General features: G+C 47.5%; 1 protein-coding gene across 1 annotated transcript in view; it reads right to left on the bottom strand.

The window, feature by feature from the left end:
- The window catches only part of LOC146026372 (dimethylaniline monooxygenase [N-oxide-forming] 2-like), a 57,016-nt gene extending 37,346 nt beyond the window's left edge, over positions 1–19,670 (bottom strand). Inside the window, exons 1-2 of the mRNA XM_083156988.1 lie at positions 19,571–19,670; positions 12,162–12,309 (exon numbers count right to left, since the gene is read on the bottom strand). The gene's annotated coding sequence lies outside the window, so the exon portion shown is untranslated. The remainder of the gene's footprint in view (positions 1–12,161; positions 12,310–19,570) is intronic.
- Between the last annotated feature and the right edge of the window lie 5,668 nt (positions 19,671–25,338).

Genomic DNA, 25,338 nt, shown 5'->3' with positions numbered 1-25,338 from the left:
TTATCCTGGCAGGCTGGGTATAATCAATAAAGAAGAAGAGAAGGTTTTGCGCTATGGATGCACATCTAAATAGGAGGTCATTTTACAAATTAAATACTTTATTAGTTTTTGTTTTCAAAGATAAGGAGGAGTTGGGTCCGTGTTCTTTTAGGTCCACGGGTGCTATCCCTCCTTATGGGTTGTGAAAATGTTTGAGAGGTACAAGATTTTAGAACAAACATTAGACAAACATACATATAGTGTGAAGTGCCACTACACTTATAAATATTTGGAAAGGTGTGTTTATAGATTAAAAAAATATGCCTTCGGTTATAAGTCTGTTTATTCACTGTTTGCCACACAGTATCAATTTACCTCTATTTCTCTGTGATTTACAGTAATATACTGTTTTTAATAGGAGGAATGCAGCTCCCAGGAGTGTCTATTGTATTATTTATACATTTAGATACTTTTCCCATAATTTTCTTGTAGCTGTTTCTTTTATTACAAATTTAGCAAAGTGTGACGTTCTTTGCTAAAATTGTTTCAAAATAAACAGCAACAAGAAATTCAAGGGAAAAGTATCTAAATTTTTACAACATACAATAGACACTCCTGGGAGCTGCATTCCTCCTATTAAAAACAGTATATTACTGTAAATCACAGAGAAATAGAGGTAAATTGATACTGTGTGGCAAACAGTGAATAAACAGACTTATAACCGAAGGCATATTTTTTTAATCTATAAACACACCTTTCCAAATATTTATAAGTGTAGTGGCACTTCACACTATATGTATGTTTGTCTAATGTTTGTTCTAAAATCTTGTACCTCTCAAACATTTTCACAACCCATAAGGAGGGATAGCACCCGTGGACCTAAAAGAACACGGACCCAACTCCTCCTTATCTTTGAAAACAAAAACTAATAAAGTATTTAATTTGTAAAATGACCTCCTATTTAGATGTGCATCCATAGCGCAAAACCTTCTCTTCTTCTTTATTGATTATACCCAGCCTGCCAGGATAGCACCCCCGCCACAGAAAAGTTCTAATAAAAGGCGGCCTTAAAAATCACACAAATTAAAAGTTTTTTTGGCCAGAACCCTGCACAGATAATAGAGATCTGTGCATGGCCCTGTGTCAAAAAATGTGGAAAAGTGTTTTTTGACAAAAAATAGCATGGGGTCCCCCCTCCTGAGCATAACCAGCCCCGGGCTCATTGAGCCGGGGCTGGTTCCAAAAATACGGGGGACAAAAGGCATAGGGGTCCCCCGTTATTTCTGAAACCAGCCCCGGACTCTTGGACCGGTCCTGGTTCCAAAAATACGGGGGCCAAAAAAACGAGGGGTCCCCCGTATTTTGAAACCAGCACTGGGCTCCAACAGCCCTCGGTGTCATGCCACAGCCGGGGACACTTTTTATATAAGGTCCCCCGGCCGAAACATGAGCACCGTGGCTGGTCAGCCTTGGACGGGGTACCTGGAGGAGTGGGGACCCCCCCATAAAGGGGTCCCCCCCCCCCCAGGCCTTCACCCGTCCAGGGCTGAAGCCCGGGGCTGTCACCGGCGTCCGTGGCCAGTGGACGCCGGCCTGATATGGATAAATCTTACATACATAACATTGCTTGATACAGGAGAACTACAAGTGCCAGCAGACCTCCCCGCATGCTGGGACTTGGAGAACCACAAGTCCCAGCATGCGGGGCATTAATGGGCCCACTGGGACTTGTAGTCCACCTGTAAAAAGAATGTTAAAAAAAAAACACACACACAGAGAAGTAAAACTTTATTACACACACATCCACACACCTCACTTTTACACAAATTTACTCACCAATCCAGGTCCAGCGCTGTCCTCTTCACAGCCAGCTCTCCCCGCACTGACAGCGGGGAGAACCGGCTCTCTCCGGTGCCGCTAACAGCCTCTGTAGCGCTGTCCCAGCGCTACAGAGGCTGAGGGCGTGATTGGCCGATGCGTCTCCATGGAGACGCATATGCATAGCTCAGCCAATCAGGGCTGTGGAACTATGAGTCCCAGCAAGCCTCCCCCCGCATGCAGGGACTTGGAGAATCACAAGTCCCAGCGTGCGGGGCTTTAAAGGGCCCGCCGGCACTTGTAGTTCCACAGTAAAAGAAATAGTTAAATAAACACACTGAGACCCATTTAAAAATGAAACTTTAATACATCCAAAGCCCACACATACTTACCTGTCTTGAGCCCATAGGTAGGTTCCGTGGGTCCGGGCCCTTGAAGCAGCTCTTTTGCTGGGCCACCCACCTTCCCCAGGGCTTCTCCGTCTCCTGCTTCACCTGGGGGGGGGGGGAGGTGGCCCTTGAAGCAGCTCTTTTGCTGGGCCACCCCCCTTTTCCCAGGGCTTTTCCATCTCCTTCTGTGTGCTTCACCTGGGGGGGGGGAGGTGGCCCTTGAAGCAGCTCTTTTGCTGGGCCACCCCCCTTTTCCCAGGGCTTCTCCATCTCCTTCTGTGTGCTTCACCTGGGGGGGGGGAGGTGGCCCTTGAAGCAGCTCTTTTGCTGGGCCACCCCCCTTTTCCCAGGGCTTCTCCATCTCCTTCTGTGTGCTTCACCTGGGGGGGGGGGGGGGAGGTGGCCCTTGAAGCAGCTCTTTTGCTGGGCCACCCCCTTTTTCCCAGGGCTTCTCCGTCTCCTGCTTCACCTGGGGGGGAGGTGGCCCTTGAAGCAGCTCTTTTGCAGGGCCACCCCCTTTCCCAGGGCTTCTCCATCTTCATCTGTGTGCTTCACCTGGGGGGAGGTGGCCCTTGATGCAGCTCTTTTGCTGGGCCACCCCCTTTTTCCCTGGGCTTTAGCTGTCTCCTTCTGTGTGCTTCACCTGGGGGGAGGTGGCCCTTGAAGCAGCTCTTTTGCTGGGCCACCCCCTTTCCCAGGGCCTGCCTCTCTTCAGGAGCTCTTCACTGCTCCTCCAGCACCGTCGGACTGGCTGCTCCCTCTCTGGAGCTGGCTAATATAGCAGCTCCAGGGGGGCGGAGCCATGATGTGGCAAGCTGTGATTGGCTGCCTGGATTCTGTTTTAAAATACAAGTTTTCCCCCTCCCCGTGCCGCAATATAAATAAATAAATAATTAAAAACACGTAGCAAAAAAACAGCATTAAAAAACAGCATTAAAGCAGTGTTTTAAACAATATTGTCATGGCTGCAGTCATCATCTACATGTGGCTGAAAACTAAAGTTCTAAAGTATATTAAAAAATAAAAACAAACAGATCTGTGTGTAAAAGAAGGGGAAAAAAAGCGGTGCATTGGGTGACTGAAGGTCAGTGTCGGGTGAGGACAGCTGCACCCGGCAAACTTTCCGATTCAAAGGAGGGAGGTGGGGTGAGGTTTATATCCTAAATGGGGGATTAAATGTAGAAAAATGGGGATAGGAAAAAGCAAGTGTGTGCCAGCGTGTGCCTGTGCTCTGGTGCAGATGCGGCAGGGGTGGATAAGTTGTCAGAGGGTATAGGATAATAAAGTGAAGCAGGGAAATTTGGTAATAAATAGATGCTTTTTAATGAATGAACTAGACGGGGGATAGGAGAAGGGAAGCTTGCTGCGGGGGTGCGCTATCCGGCAAGTGTGATGTAGCAGAGAGGCAACATGTAGCCAGGGTGAGGTGTAGATGAAAGAAGTAGTGTAAAATCCTAAATAAAAAACTATAGAAATACGAAGGATAATAAAAAAATGATAGCAAAGGTGGAGAAGAGAATAAAAAGATGCAGCGCTGGCTGTAATATGCGATCAGGTGGGGTTACGGCAGGGGGAAACATGTCGCCAGGGGGAGGTGGATAAGAGAGAGGAGCAGGGCATAAAAATATAGAAATAAAAAAATAGGGATTAAATAAATAACTAAAAAAAAGGGGGAAAACTGGTGGGAGCAGGCAGCGGCCGCACTGATGCGGCAGGGGGAGGGATGGACATGTAACTAGGGGGGGGGGGGGGGGAAGAGCAGGCAGGAGCAGGGCAATAGAAAAAAAGATATTAAAAAAATAGGGACTAAATAAATAAAAAAGAAGGGGGATAGATGGAAGGAGCAGGCAGCGGCTGCACTATGCCTGCGTTCAGGCACTGATGCGGCAGGAGGAGGGGGGGAAATAATGCCAGGGAGGGGGGAAGGATAGCAGACAGGAGCAGGGCATGAAAATAAATAATTTTAAAAATAGGGACTAAATAAATAAAAAAGAAGGGGGATAGATGGAGGCAGCAGGCAGCGGCTGCACTATGCCTGCGTCCAGGCACTGATGCGGCTGAAGGAGGAGGGAACATGTTGCCAGGGGGGGGGGGGGGGGGGGAGCAGACAGGAGCAGGGCATACAAATAAAGAAATAAAAAAATAGGGATTAAATAAATAACTAAAAAAAAAGGGTGATAGCTGGTGGGAGCCGGCAGCGGCCACACTGTGCCTGCGGCCAGGCACAGATGCGGCAGGGGGATGGGGGGGACATGTTACTAGGGGGGGGGGGAAGAGCAGGCAGGAGCAGGGCAATAGAAAAAAAAGATATTAAAAAAATAAGGATTAAATAAATTAAAATAAAGGGGGATAGGTGGAGGGATCAGGCAGCGGCTGTACTGTGCCTGCGTCCAGCCACTGATGCGGCAGGAGGAGGGGGGGACATGTTGCCAGGGGGGGGGGGGGGGAATGATAGCAGACAGGAGCAGGGCATAAAAATAAAAAAATAAAAAAATAGGGAATAAATAAATAAATACAAAAAATGGGGAAAGGTGGAGGGAGCAGGCAGCGGCCACACTATGCCAGCGTCCTGGCACGGATGCGCCAGGGGATGGGGGGGAACATGTTGCCAGGGGGGGGGGGGGGTAGCAGACAGGAGCAGGACATTAACATACAGAAATAAAAAAAATAGGGAATAAATAAATTTTAAAAAGGAGGATAGGTGGAGGGAGCAGGCTGCGGCTGTACTGTGCCAGCGTCCAGGCACGGATGCACCAGGGGAAGGGGGGGACATGTTGCGGGGGGAGGATAGCAGACAGGAGCAGGGAATAAAAATAATGAAATAAAAAAATAGAGAATTAATAAATAAATAAACTAAGGGGATAGCTGGTGGGAGCAGGCAGCGGCTGCACTCTGCGGCAAGGCACTGATGCGGCGGGGGGGAAATGATGGGGGGGGGGGGGGGGAGGATAGCAGACAGGAGCAGACCATAAAAATAAAGAAATAAAATAAAAAGGGAATAAATAAATAAATAAATTACAAAAAAAAGGGGGATAGATGGTGGGAGCAGGCAGCGGCTACACTATGCCAGCGGCCAGGCACAGATGCAGCAGGGGAGGGGGGGGACATGTTGCCGGGGGGAAGAAGAGAAGGGAGAGGCCTAGGGCAAAATAAAAACATAAATTTAAAAAATAGGGAATAAAGACATAAAATAAAATAAGGGGGATAGGTGGTGGGAGTAGGCAGCGGCAGTGTGCCAGCAGCCTGGAATGGATGGAGCAGCGGGAAGGGGGGGGGGGGGTCATGATGCAGGGGTAGTAGAATAAGAGAGAGGAGCAGGGAAAATAAATATATGGATATTTAAAAAAAAGTCAATAAATTATTAATTAAAAAATAAGGGGGCTAGCTGATAGGAAGAAGGCGCTTTTTGCAGCGGCAGCGTGAGCAAATGGGCAGGTGCGTTGAAAGCTGAGTTGGGGGGGGGGGGGGGACATGCAGCCTAGGGGAAGAGGATGAGACAGGTGCAGTCATACATAAATTAGACGAATTTGCTGGGGAGGGGAGGGAGGCTGAGGCGCTGCACATTTGAAAGGACCATGGTCAAATAACCATCCCCCCTCACCGCCGATCACGACAGCATGGCGACAGATTGCTCTACTGTCAGCAAGCAGGCGCTGCCTCCTTCCCCGCTCCTGTCCCCCGTTCTATATTTTCCAGGTCGGTTTTAATTTCTTTTAAAAAAATAAATAAAAGAAAGGTGGGATAGGAGCGGGAAAGCCAACGGAGCCAGCATGCTGACATGAGAGAGGTTGGTGTCGGCATGCTGGTGTGATGGAAGGGGGGGGAGAGAGGCGCAGTAAAAAAAAAAGAAACGGGGGAGGAAAAAAGGAAGCGGGGAGGGGAGCAAGGAAACCAGCGGAGTCAGCATGCTGACATGAGAGGCAGGAGTCGGCATTCTGGCAGGGTCAGCGTAGGGGAGAGGAGCTGTTAAAAAAGTTAATAAAAACAGGCCTGGACAAGAGAGAACAGGGAAGGAGGTGGCGCCCGCTTGCTGACAGCAGCACGCTGTCGTCGTGCTGTCGAGATCGGAGGGGAGGGTGGGAGGCTTATTTGACCATGGTCCTTTTCAAAACTGCTGTGCTGCAGGTCCCCCAGAGAGCGACAGCGCGGCATGAGAGATGCTGGAAAACCCTTTCAAAAGACCGGGCGTCCGCTGATTGGCAAAGATCTCAGCCAATCAGCAGCACAGTCATTTGAAAAGGATGGATTCTATTCTCCCGCTCGCTGTGGGGACCGTGGAGAAGTAATCAGGCGATTGGCAGCAGCGGGAGTATGGAAACCATCCATTTCAAAAGTCAGAGCGGTAGGCGAATGGCTGAGCGCTAAGCCAATCAGCATGTGGCGGCCAGGCTTTTGAATAAGATTTTTAGTGAATCTCCCGCCGGGTCCCTACGGCAAAGTGATTTAACTCGGCGGGGTCCCTACAGTGTTAGGGAAATAATTGCATCAAGAAGGGGGGTGGCGCATAAAGGGGGGGGGGGTCTTGGAGGGGGGCTGGGGATTAGGAGAAAATAGCTGATTTAAAAAAAAAATAATAATTAGAAAGAGGGTATAGCAGCAGGGAAGCCGGCAGCGGCAGCATGCTGACAGTAGAGACCGGTGTCAGCATGCCAATTGCCGGTGGAGACCACATAACATTATTAAAAATATACTACAAATCAAACTTGCCAAGGCCAGAAACATATATTACACAGCTCTGTAGAGTCAACGGAGAGGAGGCACAATGCTGAGAAAATAGCAGCCAACCAATCAACAGCATTAAAAAAGCACATGTGACATGAAAAAAAAAACCAAAGAAGAAGACATGCGCAGTACAGGGCGAAGAGGACGTTACACTACAGACGATAAAAAAACAACAATTACAAGAGGAGGTGAGTTAACGATTAACGTTACTCACTAGCGCCATCTTAATACATTAGGGTGATTTCTGTCCCTGCTCCTGAGCGTTATGCCAGGAGAAGAGGGAAACGTTAAATTACACACGTTAAGGGCAAATTGATACATCTGCCCCAATGAACCCCCAAATACAAGAGTATATAAATAAACTAGATCTCCCGTCTCTTACAGCAGAAGATAGCCATGACCTAGAGGGCCCGATAAGGTTTGAAGAGATTTTTTCTTAGTGGCCGACAGATTCGGATTAAGAACAAACTTCACTGTCTCATTTATAAAGTTATATATGTTTATATTGCCCATGCGGACTTGTGTATGTGGATCTTACAACATGCAAGTTTAGGGAACGGATGGCAAATCAACGCAGTGCCAATAACAAAGCCCTATCCAAGGGAGTGTCGGATAAACCAATGTCACAACATTGTTTATTGAAGAACCATCAAGTGTCATTGATCAGGAGTCGGTTTATAGATTGGGTATCAGTACCACTAAGAGGTGGGGACTAATCACTTATCCTGAAAAAAACTTGAAGCCAAATGGATTTTTACATTGAGTACGGTGGCTGTGGCGCCAAATGGATTAAACGAGTACAATCCATTTAAGGTTTTTCTACGATAATCCATCAGATATGTAAAATACTGTGAAAATACTCTTTGGCTTTAACATCTGTACTGTTTTCTTCTTCCTCTTTAATAATTCCACCTAGTTTTTTTCCGTTTTTTGGGGGAAATTAATTGTGCATGTTCCCTGATATTTGCCAGTAATACAGCTGACAATGACTTATCATTATTTCGATTTATTCACGTATTCTTTATTCTTTACCCTTATGGTATTGTGTGTTTTTTGTTTGACATTTCGGGTTGGGATTGTTTGTTCTACAGCATGTTGGTCGACAAGCATTAGGTCGACACCGTTAGGTTCTAGGTCGACATGGGACAAGGATGATATGGGTCTAGAGATTGACATGGGTTTAGGTCGACAGGTCATTATTTCGACACAAGCATTAGGTCGACAGTTTCTAGGTCGATAGTCAAAAGGTCACAGTTTCCAGAGCAACGCATTACCCCCTTTGTTTCTATATCTGGCACCAGTAGTCATGTAAAATCTGCCCATGCCTATATACCCATACACTGTCCGTGATGCCCTATATAAATATATATATATATAAATATATATATATATATATATATATATATATATATATATATATATATATATATATATATATATATATATATATAGAGGATAAATCTCAGGAGATCCCGGCAGGGGCTAATCCCAAGAAACAGGCGGCACTCAAAGGGCTATGGATTGTATCCAATTTTTATGGAAGAAAAAAGTGCAGCATGTCATCAAACAGTCATGTCGACGTTTCAAAGCCGGTGCGGCTTTTTCCTCAGGACGTGGAGTTCGCTAAGGTGCATAAGGTGCTGTGAAGAGCCGCAGAGATCCTTCCTCCTCGGCGTCTGGACTAAGACTGAATTCTGGCCAATCAGAAGCCGCCTAGCGGCCAATCAGGAGCCAGGAAAGTCGGCTTCTGATTGGCCAGAATTCAGTCTTAGTCCAGACGCCGAGGAGGAAGGATCTCTGCGGCTCTGACAGTCGGGGAGCTTTGCTGGAGTCGCCGGCAGCGTTAATAAGAAGCCAGAGGATGGAAGAAGATGCAAGAAGCCCTTGACAACGTCGGACAAAGCCAGAAGAACTTCCATGGAGGACCTGGGTGAGTTGGATTTCCTTCCACAGGTCCACCATGGATTTCTTCGGACCCGGACCTGACGCCGACGCCGACATGAAGATCGATATGATGAAGAATGACGACATGATCCGGAACCAGGACAAGGCACCGGATCAAGACTCTGGGACCTACCTACGGGATCAAGATAGGTAAGTATCAGTGTGTGTGCAATGTATGTATTAAACTTTTATTTTTAAGGTGTCAGTGTGTATTTATTTAACTATTTTTTTTACTGTGGAACTACAAGTGCCAGCGGGCCCTTTAATGCCCCGCAGGCTGGGACTTGTGGTTCTCCAAGTCCCAGCTTACAGGGGAGGCTTGCTGGGACTTATAGTTTAAAACAATAGTTTATTAATCTTTTTTTTACACCAAGATCAGCCCGGTGGCCACCGCACAGGGCCACCGGGACAGCACCAGGCTTCAGCCTGGTCAGGTAAGTCCTGGAGGGGGAGGACCCCTTTATTGGGGGGGTCCCCACTCCCCCAGGGCCCCTGGCCAGGCTGACTGGTCAGAGGGTTAATGCTTTGGCCGGGGGGACTTGTATAAAAAGTCTCCCCCCGGCTGTGGCATTACCCTGCTGGCTGGTTTGGCCTGGGGCTGGTTCTTAAAATACGGGGGACCCCTAGTCATTTTGTCCCCCGTATTTTGGGAACAAGCCCCGGACCTGGAGCCTGGGGCTGGTTGTTAAAAATCGGGGAACCCCTATTTGTCGGGTTCCCTGATTTTTAATTACCGGCCCCGGCTCCTTCAGCCTGGTGCTGGTTACAGCTGTGGGGGGACCCCACGCCGTTCTTTTTATTTTTTATTTAATTTTCTATTTTTTTTACACTAAAGCCTGCACGGATCTGACTGATCCATGCAGGCTAAAGCCAAATACGACAGGGAAAGCAAGGTGTATTTTCCTGTCGTATTTTGGTGCCTGTTTTACACCAATTAGCAGCCGTATTATCAGTACGGCTGCTTAGTAAATCAGGAACCACCATTCTTTTGAATGGTGATTCCTGTCGTATTCTATCGATGGTGTAGACATTCGTATTTGTAAATACAAATACGAATGTCCCATCATTAGGAATATGAATTGTTGTAATTTCGGGATTGTAAATCCCAAAAATACAAATATGTAAAAAATAGGTGTATTTCTGCCTACATGGAAAGACGGTATGTTCTGAGCGCTATGGGTCAGTGTATGTGTGCTGTGTGCAAATGGCTGCCCTCTAGGAGGGGGTTGCCGCCCCCAAAAAAAGGGGAGTTTACAGGAAAAAGAGATACTAGTAGGCGCCTCTTGCACACAAATGAACCAATTTATTAGGCTAATACATCATACATTAATTAAATTAACTTAAATTAAATCAATAAACACAGAAAAATGTACAAAAAAAGTATATGTTAAAATTAAAAAATAAGCATAAAAAGATTAAAAGACATGTGCAAAATTAAGCAGCTGATAAGGTGCGGTACATAGTTACCAGGTCCTGGTGTATTTGTTTTCTATCATATGCGCATATGAGGCCAGGTATTGGTTCCCAATTCAGGGATAAATTGCCAGCACTTTATAGGAGTAATAGGCAGCTGTAGAGTAACCCAACAGGGTATTTGTAATCCAAAGCAGGGATTTTCAAGCAGTTCTGTGATAGCCGGAAAAAAGATTAATTGATGCGCCAATGCGGTCGACACTTCTGTGTCGATGAAGACGACAGCCACAGGTCTTATATGTCGGTGGATGGTCTTAGCAGATCCCAATGTGGGGAAGAAAACACGCCAAATGCCCTGCGTGCTGTGTCAGATGGTGACAAAGCAGCTGTACCGGCCAGACAGCCAAGCACGAGCCGCCGGACACTGACTGAGCCACCTTACTCTTTGCGGCACGTAGCTGTCGCATCTGTAGCAGAACGGACGAGACTCTCACCGCTAAACAGCCTCCGCCCGCGTCAGTGTCCGGCGGCTCGTGCTTGGCTGTCTGGCCGGTACAGCTGCTTTGTCACCATCTGACACAGCACGCAGGGCATTTGGCGTGTTTTCTTCCCCACATTGGGATCTGCTAAGACCATCCACCGACATATAAGACCTGTGGCTGTCGTCTTCATCGACACAGAAGTGTCGACCGCATTGGCGCATCAATTAATCTTTTTTCCGGCTATCACAGAACTGCTTGAAAATCCCTGCTTTGGATTACAAATACCCTGTTGGGTTACTCTACAGCTGCCTATTACTCCTTTAAAGTGCTGGCAATTTATCCCTGAATTGGGAACCAATACCTGGCCTCATATGCGCATATGATAGGAAACATATACACCAGGACCTGGTAACTATGTACCGCACCTTATCAGCTGCTTAATTTTGCACATGTCTTTTAATCTTTTTATGCTTATTTTTTAATTTTAACATATACTTTTTTTGTACATTTTTCTGTGTTTATTGATTTAATTTAAGTTAATTTAATTAATGTATGATGTATTAGCCTAATAAATTGGTTCATTTGTGTGCAAGAGGCGCCTACTAGTATCTCTTTTTCCTGTATTTCTGCCTACGAATACACCTATTTTTTACGAATCCATTTTGGTAAATTTCCCCCTTATTGTAGGTTTTCCAGAGTAAAAAGACTCATCCACATTTTCATACTCTTATGGATGCCACATATAACATGAATCCGTGGCCCTTATATATATATACAGTGCTCGAAGTGGAAATTTTAAAGTGGGGGTATGGAAAAACGAAAGGTGATTTTCTGCGTGCATCGAAGGTGCCCGCACTTAAGGGAAAGGGGTGTGGCCAATCAAAAGGGGTGTGTCCTTATGTGTAGTGTACCATATTCCCCTTATACATCGTAATAGTAAGATCCCTTATGCTATCTAGTACTAGGGCTCCTTACATATCATGCCACACAGAATGAGCCAAAATCCAACATTTTGCCACATAGAATGATCCAAAATTCAACATTATGCCACACAGAGCCAGGGACCGCAGAGGCAGAAAAAAGGATAGCAGGGACATAGTGAGAGAGATGCAGAGGCAGAGAGAGAGGGACACCAGGGACAGAGAGATGGGGAGAGGGACAGCAGGGACAGAGAGATGGAGAGAGGGACAGCAGGGACAGAGAAATAGGGATGGCAGGGAAAGAGAGAGGGACAGCAGGGAGAAGGAGAGGACAGCAGGGGGGAGGGAGAGGTAAGGCAGGGGCAGACAAGGACAGGATGACAGAAAGTACAGGGAGAGTGACAGCAGGGACAAAGAGGAGCAGCAGGGACAAAAAGAGTGATGACAGATAGTGACAACAAGGAAATACAAGCAGCAGGGTAAGATTAGCTTACCTTAGGCTGTGATTGGCGGCAGCCTTGCAGAGGAGGAGGCTGGGTTCAGCGGCGGTGAGGTGGCGGAGGAGGCTGTGGTCAGCAGCAATGTTGCGGAGGAGGCTGAGGTCGGCGGAGGAGGCTGTGTGGAGGAGGCTGTGGTTGGCTTCTGCTTGGGGGCAGAGAGCGTGACAACAGAGTCAGTGAGAGTGACATCAGGCACAAGTAGACTGACAGCAGGGACAGAGAGACAGGGAAAATCACAGCAGTGACTAAGGACAGGGAGCGGGACAGCAGAAACAGAAAGAGGAACAGCAGGAACAGCAAGAGGAACAGCAGGAGGGGAAGCAGGAACAGCAAGAGGGACAACACAGACATAGAGACAGTGGCGGCAGGGACAGAGAGGGACAGCAGGGACATATCGATGGGGAGAGCGACAGTAGGGAGAGAGCGAGGGACAGGGATGGCAGGGGGAGGAAGAGGGACGGCAATGAGAAATGCATGTAGACCTTTTCCATGTCAACCCAATGCACGTCGACCAAGTGACTGTCGACCTAATGCTTGTAGACCTAGTGATCGCATCCTGACTCTCACACTGCTTCCCTGCCCCATCCACTTAGCACCTCTAGTTTGTGATCGCTAACAGCTCATAAGAATTACCACCTCAATTACCAAACCGGCGTATACCGCCACACTTTGACCACTGCTGTAATGGCAATTACAAATAAGGCCACACGTGATGTCCATAACATACTATATAATAAACCGTAATGCCCATTACACATTGTACCACACATCGTGATGTCAATGACATACTATATAAAACACCGTAATGCCCATTACATATTTGACACATAAGTGCCACTCACCTACATGCTCATTTCTAGGGACTTCATGTTTGATGCCAGGGGATTCATGCTCATTGCCAAGGGGGATTGAAATTGCTCTTTGCCAAGGGGGACTCGAATTGCTAGTTGACAAGGGGGACTCAGATTGCAGCCATTACCCCCCTCATAGCGAGGCACAGCTGCCCCTGCTGCCCTAGCTGCTATGACAACAACTTCAAGCAGTTCCCAGCGGCTCAGTGCTGCCCACGGCTCCACTAGGATGCTAAGTGACAGTTGTTGCGCTGCTTTTTTCAAGTCCCCCGCTGGACCCCGCGCCAATAGGAGCTTGCGCTCTAGCAGCCACCAATGCCGCCCCTGATTGGCTGCTGGACAGCAAGTTCCTATTGGCTCACGGTCCAGTGGGAGCAGGAGACTTGAAAATAGCGGCGGTCCGCGGACAGACCTGCTTTGTGTCCTGACTCCTGCGCCGCCCGGCTGTTGCTCACGCTGTGTCATGCTGTTGCTAACGCTGTGTCATGTGTTGTGAGCCATGCTAGGGTGGCACAGGAGTCAGGACACAGAACAGGTCTGTCCGCCGACTGCTGGCGGGGGGGGCTGCGCGCACTTAAAAAAATTAAATCAGTATAGAGGTGGTCAAAAGGAGGTGGGCACAGGGGATTGTGAGTTGAGGGGGGCACCAGGAGGGGTGAGGGAGTGGTAGGGATATCTGTCATGTCACCCTAGTGGGGGGGTGGGCTCTAGGGAATGCTCCTCACAGGCAACCCACAGAATGCATGGACATACCTTAATTCCCCCCCCCCATTATGCGGTACTCACCACTGTGCATTGCGCGGATCCAGCGGCAGTGGAGATAGCAACAGCAGGCAGGGCATCTGGACACACGTACACGGGCAGTTGCTGCAATCAATAACAGCACCTCCTGCTCCTCACTTTGCAGTACACTGAATGACAGCTGGCCAGTCTGCAGCATTCCGTTCATGTTCCGCTGCTCCTGACTTATGGTACCCGGACCGGAAGTGCCTGCTAGCCCGAATGCAGGAGCTGGGCACACACCTGTCCAGCCTCTGGGTGTCTGAGGGACGAGGGTCAAGGGGGGAGGCGGGACTGTGCAAACACTAGCCATCCGGGTGCCTGAGGGAGAGTGATGGCCGGCTGCGCACACCAGCCATGGTGTGCCTGAGGCGAGGGGCTCTGCTGCTGGATGCCTGCATGGTGTGTGTGTTGGGAAGGGACATGTCTCCGGGTGCCTGAGGCGGGGGCTGGCTCAGGCGCTATCGCCGGGCGCCTGCATGGTGTGTGTGTGTCTGGGGAAGGGACACTGTCTCCTGGTGCGTGAGCGCCGAGCGGGAGTGTGGAGGCAGGCAGGGTGCTCGGGGGCGAACTCACCTGTTGTGTGCCTGAGCGGTGGGGAGGATGGGCAGATCAGCCACTGGGGGCTGGAGGAGGGGGGGGAGTCCAGAACCGCCATGTGCCTGCAAGGTGGGAGAGCTGGGGGGTCTGGTAGGAGGACAGCTGCTCGGTATCTAGAGAAGGGCTGGAGAGAGCAGCTATGTAAGGGCTCAGGAGGCTTCCTGCCTCCGACTCACATAATAAAAGAAAAAAAAACCCGACAGTGCTTGAAGGAAGTGGCGGTATGACATACCGTTGTATACCGGCCCACTTCGAGCACTGTATATATATATATATATATATATATATATATATATATATATATTTATATATATATATATATATAGGGGTTATGGCCAACAGTGACAGTACAGTATGCACAGTGGGGTTATGGCCAAAAGTGACAGTACAGTATGCACAGTGAGGTTATGGCCAGCAGACACAGTACAGTATGCACAGTGCGGTTATGGCCAGCAGACACAGTACAGTATGCACAGTGGGGTTATGCCTACAGGGACAGTACAGTATGCACAGTGGGTTTATGGCCAGTGGGGACAGTACAGTATGCACAGTGGGCTATGGCCAGCAGGGAAAGCACAGTATCATACCCTCCAACGGTACCGATTTAGCCGGTACAGTACCGTTTTTTAATGGTCTGTACCTGCTAAATAACAGTGTACCGAATGTACCGTTTTTTGTGCGGCTCCCGAATCCTTCTTCTCAACTTGAGGATCGGGTGTCCGTGGATATAAAATCTGTAATTTGGGCTTCTGCACCCGTTCCCAGTGGTGCACTGGGGGTCCCAGTGTGCATTGCGGAACCCCCAGCACTCAGGGGCGTGCCATTATCTGTAAAGGCAAAGCCTCTGGCAGTGGCCATGCGCATTTGAGGTCTCTGGATGACTGGAGCTGCGGCAGCCGCGGGACTGCTGACCATAGGCAAATCTAGAATTATGGTAATGGGTGGTCCCAGATCTAGACATAATAGCAGGGGGGACCTTTGCGCGGCGTAGCTGCGCAGCAAAAAGGGGTGTGGCCTCATGGGAAGGAGGCAAGGCATCACAAAAAGGTGTGGTATTACACTTTAGACCATACACAGTAATGCCCATTACACATTTTAGCAAACTCCGTAATACCCATTACACATAAAGCCACACGCCGTAATGCCAATTACACATAAGGTCACACACCATAATGCCTATTACACATTGTGCCGCACATCATGATGCCCATTACATACTATATAACAAACCGTAATGCCAATTACATATTTGCCACATAAGTGCTGCTTACCTACGTGCTCATTGCTAGGGGGTTCTTGCTTGATGGCACCATAGTACCCATTACACATGATGCCGCACACCATAGTACCCATTACACATGATGCCACACACCATAGTACCCATTACACATGATGCTGCACACATAATGCCGCTTACACATGATGCTGCACACATAATGCCCCTTATACATGATGCTGCACACCATAATGCCCCTTACACATTAAGCCACACATTATTCTTAATGCCCCCACATTACGCCACTTGTTGCGTCCCTTAAGCAATGCCCCCAAAAGTGCCACTTACTGTAAATTTTTATATGATCCTTGGAGAGCGGTGCAGCTGTCATGGTGACATTGGAGCCCTGTACTGAGGAACAAATCCTAAAGCACAGCATCTGTGGAGGAAAGTGGAGCCGGCACCCTCTTCCTCACTATCCCTAATTGCGATCTGGGACCTGTAGCGGATGGTAACACCTCAGTATTGAAGAATTTTATTACCACAGTCGGTGGTTATATGCCTTTTAAATCTGTTTGTTTGTAAGTGTCCTGTGAGACGAATAAATTGTTATATTTGCCCTACAGAATTGCACTAGGTTTTTTGTTCTGGCTTTTGTCTCATCAGGTGAAAGGTCTTTTAATTAGACCCTGAATCAAACAGGCGGATCCTACATTAATTTGTATGTATATTACCTCTATTCTTTTGTATCACCTAAGCGCCCATGCACACAATTCCCCTTTTTTGTAAACCAATTGATTATAGGCCTGTGGTGAAGGCCTTGAGTGTGAGGTGGGCTGCACTGGTGTAGTATCAGCGCCATCTTTGAACGAAATCTTTTGAACTTCTGCATTTCTCTAATCTGCCTAGATCCTCAATCATTTGTTTTACCCCTCCTGGTGTGTCTACCCTGTTGCATACCTTTGTGTCATCTGCAAAAAGGCACATTTTACCCTCAATTCCATTTGCAATATCACCAATAAAGATATTAAAAAGCATAGGTCCAAGTACAGATCCCTGGGGTACTCCACTTGTAACCTCTACCTCCTTTGACTGTACTCCGTTTACTACAACTCTCTGTTTTCTGTCCTGCAACCACGCTCTTATCCATTCAACTATCTTAGAATCCAATCCCAAGCTTTCAAGTTTATTTAACAGTCTGCGATGTGGGACAGTGTCAAAAGCTTTACTAAAGTCTAGATAAGCTACATCTACAGCCCCACCTTGATCTATTACTTTAGTCACCCAGTCAAAAAAGTCAATGAGATTTGTTTGACATGATCTTCCCCCAGTAAACACATGCTGTTTTGGATCCTGTAAATTGCTGGTTTTGAGATATTCTACAACTCTTTGTTTTAAGAGTGTTTCCATCAATTTCCCTACTACTGATGTAAGGCTCACTGGTCGATAGTTGCTTACCTCTTCCTTGCTTCCACTTTTGTGCAGTGGGACTACATTCGCTGTTTTCCAGTCCTCTGGGATTACTCCAGTAGCTAGTGACTGGTTGAATAATTCTGTTATTGGTTTTACCAGCTCCCCTTTAAGCTCTTTTAGTATCCTTGGATGTATCCCATCTGGCCCCATTGATTTATCCACTTTCAGTTTTGAGAGTTCTGTGAGGACCTTCTCCTCTGTAAATGTACTTGTCTCTCCCTCAGTTTTCTGACTATACTTGCAACTTAACTGTGGCCCCTTCCCCTCTCTTTCAGCAGTGAATACTGAGCAGAAATAATTATTAATATTATCTGCTATTACATTGTCCCCCTCAAGAAAACTTCCACTCTCTGTCTTCAGTCTAATTATTCCACTTTTTGTTTTTCTCCTTTCACTTATATACCTAAAAAAAAGTTTTCCCCCCTTTACCCACTGAATGGGCCATTTTCTCTTCAGCCTGTGCTTTTGCACATCTGATTACCTTCTTAGCCTCCTTCTGTCTAACAAGATACACCTCTTTGTCCTTTGCAGGGATTTACCTGGGAATATGGTCCCAAGATCATGCAGGGACATCCCAGGCTGACCCCTTATACACCAGCCTAGTCCCTTCATTTTCTGCTGTGAGGGTGAGAGACAACCACTCCCCTCTCCCTACCCCCCTTTAACCAACCAGCTATATCTTCGGAACCAACTGACCCATTTACATGAGACCAGTATCATATTGAAGAACTTTTGAGTTGGCTTCGAATGATTTTGGTCCCGTAAAACTGGGCTGTTTGGTTCCAGAGAAATCCTCAAAGATTATAAACAGTCATGAAATTATATTTAAGAAATGAAAAAAAAAATGGTTTAACCTCAATATCCCTGGAACCAATTAACCCATATGGATCCAGCCTGGTATCAGATTAAAGGCCCAACTATTTGGGTTTGACTGAGATCAACCTCGAGCTACCCATTAGGCTCTAAAAATGAAAAGAGGTAATGTTGCCCATAGCAACCACTCAGATTCTGTCTATCGTTTTCTAGGATGCAATAGAAAAATCTGATTGGTTTGGCAACATCACCTATTTTCATTTTTAGAACCTTTAGTAAATGCAGCCCTTAGTATTTGGACAGTTGCTTGTCCATTGAGCAACCTTTTCAGTAAAAGTAGAATATTCAAAAGACCGGTGCATAGAGAAACCATATACATTTCTACATGCTGAATAGAAATAAGAAATTACATTGAAGAATTACAGTATTATGGGGTATACTGCATTGTACTTTGCCTTGAAGAGAGATAAAGTAGATGGAATTAAAGTACCAACTAACCAGCTTCTGTCATTTAATTAACACATCCTATAACAAGGCAGTGATTACCTGTTATTTTTAAGGTGTGTACTCACAGTGCAATATGGTCGCTAAACAATTTTGGCTCAATATCGCTCAGCAATATATTGCTCAGCGACCATATTGCTCAGTGTAGCGATCTCATCGTCTACCAGCTTTTGGCTGCATTTTTTTTTTTAAGTCTATTCTATTTTGACTAGAAATTACTGGCGCACAGTGCATTGTACACCAGCGACCAGCGATTTTGACAAAATCGCAGGAGCATGCTCCTATTGGTTTATCGCCCAGTACACACAGAAACCACAGGCGATGTTGTTGCTCAGTGACCAAATAGCCAGCCATTTTGGCTAAAATCACCCTGTGTGTACAGGGCTTAACTCTCTCCTCTTTCTCATTCTCCAAGGCTTAGTACTGTACATAGACCTTAAGGTTTCAGAAAGCACTATTAGCACATTCCTACAGTAGTTTTTTCTTGATAACTAGTCAAGCGTCACTCACAGTACTACCATTGCTGAGATACAAAGGGTTAGTACTTCCCGATTATTTATAAATATTTACATACAGTATGCTAATTTAGCTAAATTACACATAGTTCACACCCCCAAAGGGGTGTGGCCAATCAAAAGGGGTGTGTCCTTATGTGTAGTGTACCATATTCCCCTTATACATCGTAATAGTAAGATCCCTTATGCTATCTAGTACTAGGGCTCCTTACATATCATGCCACACAGAATGAGCCAAAATCCAACATTTTGCCACATAGAATGATCCAAAATTCAACATTATGCCACACAGAGCCAGGGACCGCAGAGGCAGAAAAAAGGATAGCAGGGACATAGTGAGAGAGATGCAGAGGCAGAGAGAGAGGGACACCAGGGACAGAGAGATGGGGAGAGGGACAGCAGGGACAGAGAGATGGAGAGAGGGACAGCAGGGACAGAGAAATAGGGATGGCAGGGAAAGAGAGAGGGACAGCAGGGAGAAGGAGAGGACAGCAGGGGGGAGGGAGAGGTAAGGCAGGGGCAGACAAGGACAGGATGACAGAAAGTACAGGGAGAGTGACAGCAGGGACAAAGAGGAGCAGCAGGGACAAAAAGAGTGATGACAGATAGTGACAACAAGGAAATACAAGCAGCAGGGTAAGATTAGCTTACCTTAGGCTGTGATTGGCGGCAGCCTTGCAGAGGAGGAGGCTGGGTTCAGCGGCGGTGAGGTGGCGGAGGAGGCTGTGGTCAGCAGCAATGTTGCGGAGGAGGCTGAGGTCGGCGGAGGAGGCTGTGTGGAGGAGGCTGTGGTTGGCTTCTGCTTGGGGGCAGAGAGCGTGACAACAGAGTCAGTGAGAGTGACATCAGGCACAAGTAGACTGACAGCAGGGACAGAGAGACAGGGAAAATCACAGCAGTGACTAAGGACAGGGAGCGGGACAGCAGAAACAGAAAGAGGAACAGCAGGAACAGCAAGAGGAACAGCAGGAGGGGAAGCAGGAACAGCAAGAGGGACAACACAGACATAGAGACAGTGGCGGCAGGGACAGAGAGGGACAGCAGGGACATATCGATGGGGAGAGCGACAGTAGGGAGAGAGCGAGGGACAGGGATGGCAGGGGGAGGAAGAGGGACGGCAATGAGAAATGCATGTAGACCTTTTCCATGTCAACCCAATGCACGTCGACCAAGTGACTGTCGACCTAATGCTTGTAGACCTAGTGATCGCATCCTGACTCTCACACTGCTTCCCTGCCCCATCCACTTAGCACCTCTAGTTTGTGATCGCTAACAGCTCATAAGAATTACCACCTCAATTACCAAACCGGCGTATACCGCCACACTTTGACCACTGCTGTAATGGCAATTACAAATAAGGCCACACGTGATGTCCATAACATACTATATAATAAACCGTAATGCCCATTACACATTGTACCACACATCGTGATGTCAATGACATACTATATAAAACACCGTAATGCCCATTACATATTTGACACATAAGTGCCACTCACCTACATGCTCATTTCTAGGGACTTCATGTTTGATGCCAGGGGATTCATGCTCATTGCCAAGGGGGATTGAAATTGCTCTTTGCCAAGGGGGACTCGAATTGCTAGTTGACAAGGGGGACTCAGATTGCAGCCATTACCCCCCTCATAGCGAGGCACAGCTGCCCCTGCTGCCCTAGCTGCTATGACAACAACTTCAAGCAGTTCCCAGCGGCTCAGTGCTGCCCACGGCTCCACTAGGATGCTAAGTGACAGTTGTTGCGCTGCTTTTTTCAAGTCCCCCGCTGGACCCCGCGCCAATAGGAGCTTGCGCTCTAGCAGCCACCAATGCCGCCCCTGATTGGCTGCTGGACAGCAAGTTCCTATTGGCTCACGGTCCAGTGGGAGCAGGAGACTTGAAAATAGCGGCGGTCCGCGGACAGACCTGCTTTGTGTCCTGACTCCTGCGCCGCCCGGCTGTTGCTCACGCTGTGTCATGCTGTTGCTAACGCTGTGTCATGTGTTGTGAGCCATGCTAGGGTGGCACAGGAGTCAGGACACAGAACAGGTCTGTCCGCCGACTGCTGGCGGGGGGGGCTGCGCGCACTTAAAAAAATTAAATCAGTATAGAGGTGGTCAAAAGGAGGTGGGCACAGGGGATTGTGAGTTGAGGGGGGCACCAGGAGGGGTGAGGGAGTGGTAGGGATATCTGTCATGTCACCCTAGTGGGGGGGTGGGCTCTAGGGAATGCTCCTCACAGGCAACCCACAGAATGCATGGACATACCTTAATTCCCCCCCCCCATTATGCGGTACTCACCACTGTGCATTGCGCGGATCCAGCGGCAGTGGAGATAGCAACAGCAGGCAGGGCATCTGGACACACGTACACGGGCAGTTGCTGCAATCAATAACAGCACCTCCTGCTCCTCACTTTGCAGTACACTGAATGACAGCTGGCCAGTCTGCAGCATTCCGTTCATGTTCCGCTGCTCCTGACTTATGGTACCCGGACCGGAAGTGCCTGCTAGCCCGAATGCAGGAGCTGGGCACACACCTGTCCAGCCTCTGGGTGTCTGAGGGACGAGGGTCAAGGGGGGAGGCGGGACTGTGCAAACACTAGCCATCCGGGTGCCTGAGGGAGAGTGATGGCCGGCTGCGCACACCAGCCATGGTGTGCCTGAGGCGAGGGGCTCTGCTGCTGGATGCCTGCATGGTGTGTGTGTTGGGAAGGGACATGTCTCCGGGTGCCTGAGGCGGGGGCTGGCTCAGGCGCTATCGCCGGGCGCCTGCATGGTGTGTGTGTGTCTGGGGAAGGGACACTGTCTCCTGGTGCGTGAGCGCCGAGCGGGAGTGTGGAGGCAGGCAGGGTGCTCGGGGGCGAACTCACCTGTTGTGTGCCTGAGCGGTGGGGAGGATGGGCAGATCAGCCACTGGGGGCTGGAGGAGGGGGGGGAGTCCAGAACCGCCATGTGCCTGCAAGGTGGGAGAGCTGGGGGGTCTGGTAGGAGGACAGCTGCTCGGTATCTAGAGAAGGGCTGGAGAGAGCAGCTATGTAAGGGCTCAGGAGGCTTCCTGCCTCCGACTCACATAATAAAAGAAAAAAAAACCCGACAGTGCTTGAAGGAAGTGGCGGTATGACATACCGTTGTATACCGGCCCACTTCGAGCACTGTATATATATATATATATATATATATATATATATATATATTTATATATATATATATATATAGGGGTTATGGCCAACAGTGACAGTACAGTATGCACAGTGGGGTTATGGCCAAAAGTGACAGTACAGTATGCACAGTGAGGTTATGGCCAGCAGACACAGTACAGTATGCACAGTGCGGTTATGGCCAGCAGACACAGTACAGTATGCACAGTGGGGTTATGCCTACAGGGACAGTACAGTATGCACAGTGGGTTTATGGCCAGTGGGGACAGTACAGTATGCACAGTGGGCTATGGCCAGCAGGGAAAGCACAGTATCATACCCTCCAACGGTACCGATTTAGCCGGTACAGTACCGTTTTTTAATGGTCTGTACCTGCTAAATAACAGTGTACCGAATGTACCGTTTTTTGTGCGGCTCCCGAATCCTTCTTCTCAACTTGAGGATCGGGTGTCCGTGGATATAAAATCTGTAATTTGGGCTTCTGCACCCGTTCCCAGTGGTGCACTGGGGGTCCCAGTGTGCATTGCGGAACCCCCAGCACTCAGGGGCGTGCCATTATCTGTAAAGGCAAAGCCTCTGGCAGTGGCCATGCGCATTTGAGGTCTCTGGATGACTGGAGCTGCGGCAGCCGCGGGACTGCTGACCATAGGCAAATCTAGAATTATGGTAATGGGTGGTCCCAGATCTAGACATAATAGCAGGGGGGACCTTTGCGCGGCGTAGCTGCGCAGCAAAAAGGGGTGTGGCCTCATGGGAAGGAGGCAAGGCATCACAAAAAGGTGTGGTATTACACTTTAGACCATACACAGTAATGCCCATTACACATTTTAGCAAACTCCGTAATACCCATTACACATAAAGCCACACGCCGTAATGCCAATTACACATAAGGTCACACACCATAATGCCTATTACACATTGTGCCGCACATCATGATGCCCATTACATACTATATAACAAACCGTAATGCCAATTACATATTTGCCACATAAGTGCTGCTTACCTACGTGCTCATTGCTAGGGGGTTCTTGCTTGATGGCACCATAGTACCCATTACACATGATGCCGCACACCATAGTACCCATTACACATGATGCCACACACCATAGTACCCATTACACATGATGCTGCACACATAATGCCGCTTACACATGATGCTGCACACATAATGCCCCTTATACATGATGCTGCACACCATAATGCCCCTTACACATTAAGCCACACATTATTCTTAATGCCCCCACATTACGCCACTTGTTGCGTCCCTTAAGCAATGCCCCCAAAAGTGCCACTTACTGTAAATTTTTATATGATCCTTGGAGAGCGGTGCAGCTGTCATGGTGACATTGGAGCCCTGTACTGAGGAACAAATCCTAAAGCACAGCATCTGTGGAGGAAAGTGGAGCCGGCACCCTCTTCCTCACTATCCCTAATTGCGATCTGGGACCTGTAGCGGATGGTAACACCTCAGTATTGAAGAATTTTATTACCACAGTCGGTGGTTATATGCCTTTTAAATCTGTTTGTTTGTAAGTGTCCTGTGAGACGAATAAATTGTTATATTTGCCCTACAGAATTGCACTAGGTTTTTTGTTCTGGCTTTTGTCTCATCAGGTGAAAGGTCTTTTAATTAGACCCTGAATCAAACAGGCGGATCCTACATTAATTTGTATGTATATTACCTCTATTCTTTTGTATCACCTAAGCGCCCATGCACACAATTCCCCTTTTTTGTAAACCAATTGATTATAGGCCTGTGGTGAAGGCCTTGAGTGTGAGGTGGGCTGCACTGGTGTAGTATCAGCGCCATCTTTGAACGAAATCTTTTGAACTTCTGCATTTCTCTAATCTGCCTAGATCCTCAATCATTTGTTTTACCCCTCCTGGTGTGTCTACCCTGTTGCATACCTTTGTGTCATCTGCAAAAAGGCACATTTTACCCTCAATTCCATTTGCAATATCACCAATAAAGATATTAAAAAGCATAGGTCCAAGTACAGATCCCTGGGGTACTCCACTTGTAACCTTTCCCTCCTTTGACTGTACTCCGTTTACTACAACTCTCTGTTTTCTGTCCTGCAACCACGCTCTTATCCATTCAACTATCTTAGAATCCAATCCCAAGCTTTCAAGTTTATTTAACAGTCTGCGATGTGGGACAGTGTCAAAAGCTTTACTAAAGTCTAGATAAGCTACATCTACAGCCCCACCTTGATCTATTACTTTAGTCACCCAGTCAAAAAAGTCAATGAGATTTGTTTGACATGATCTTCCCCCAGTAAACACATGCTGTTTTGGATCCTGTAAATTGCTGGTTTTGAGATATTCTACAACTCTTTGTTTTAAGAGTGTTTCCATCAATTTCCCTACTACTGATGTAAGGCTCACTGGTCGATAGTTGCTTACCTCTTCCTTGCTTCCACTTTTGTGCAGTGGGACTACATTCGCTGTTTTCCAGTCCTCTGGGATTACTCCAGTAGCTAGTGACTGGTTGAATAATTCTGTTATTGGTTTTACCAGCTCCCCTTTAAGCTCTTTTAGTATCCTTGGATGTATCCCATCTGGCCCCATTGATTTATCCACTTTCAGTTTTGAGAGTTCTGTGAGGACCTTCTCCTCTGTAAATGTACTTGTCTCTCCCTCAGTTTTCTGACTATACTTGCAACTTAACTGTGGCCCCTTCCCCTCTCTTTCAGCAGTGAATACTGAGCAGAAATAATTATTAATATTATCTGCTATTACATTGTCCCCCTCAAGAAAACTTCCACTCTCTGTCTTCAGTCTAATTATTCCACTTTTTGTTTTTCTCCTTTCACTTATATACCTAAAAAAAAGTTTTCCCCCCTTTACCCACTGAATGGGCCATTTTCTCTTCAGCCTGTGCTTTTGCACATCTGATTACCTTCTTAGCCTCCTTCTGTCTAACAAGATACACCTCTTTGTCCTTTGCAGGGATTTACCTGGGAATATGGTCCCAAGATCATGCAGGGACATCCCAGGCTGACCCCTTATACACCAGCCTAGTCCCTTCATTTTCTGCTGTGAGGGTGAGAGACAACCACTCCCCTCTCCCTACCCCCCTTTAACCAACCAGCTATATCTTCGGAACCAACTGACCCATTTACATGAGACCAGTATCATATTGAAGAACTTTTGAGTTGGCTTCGAATGATTTTGGTCCCGTAAAACTGGGCTGTTTGGTTCCAGAGAAATCCTCAAAGATTATAAACAGTCATGAAATTATATTTAAGAAATGAAAAAAAAAAT

The sequence above is a fragment of the Crinia signifera genome, chromosome 8 (genome assembly GCF_055691185.1).
Source record: "Crinia signifera chromosome 8, ASM5569118v1, whole genome shotgun sequence".
NCBI classification, from domain to species: Eukaryota; Metazoa; Chordata; class Amphibia; order Anura; family Myobatrachidae; genus Crinia; species Crinia signifera.
The sequence above is the reverse complement of the archived record's forward strand: the minus strand, read 5'-3'. Positions and strand labels throughout refer to the sequence as shown.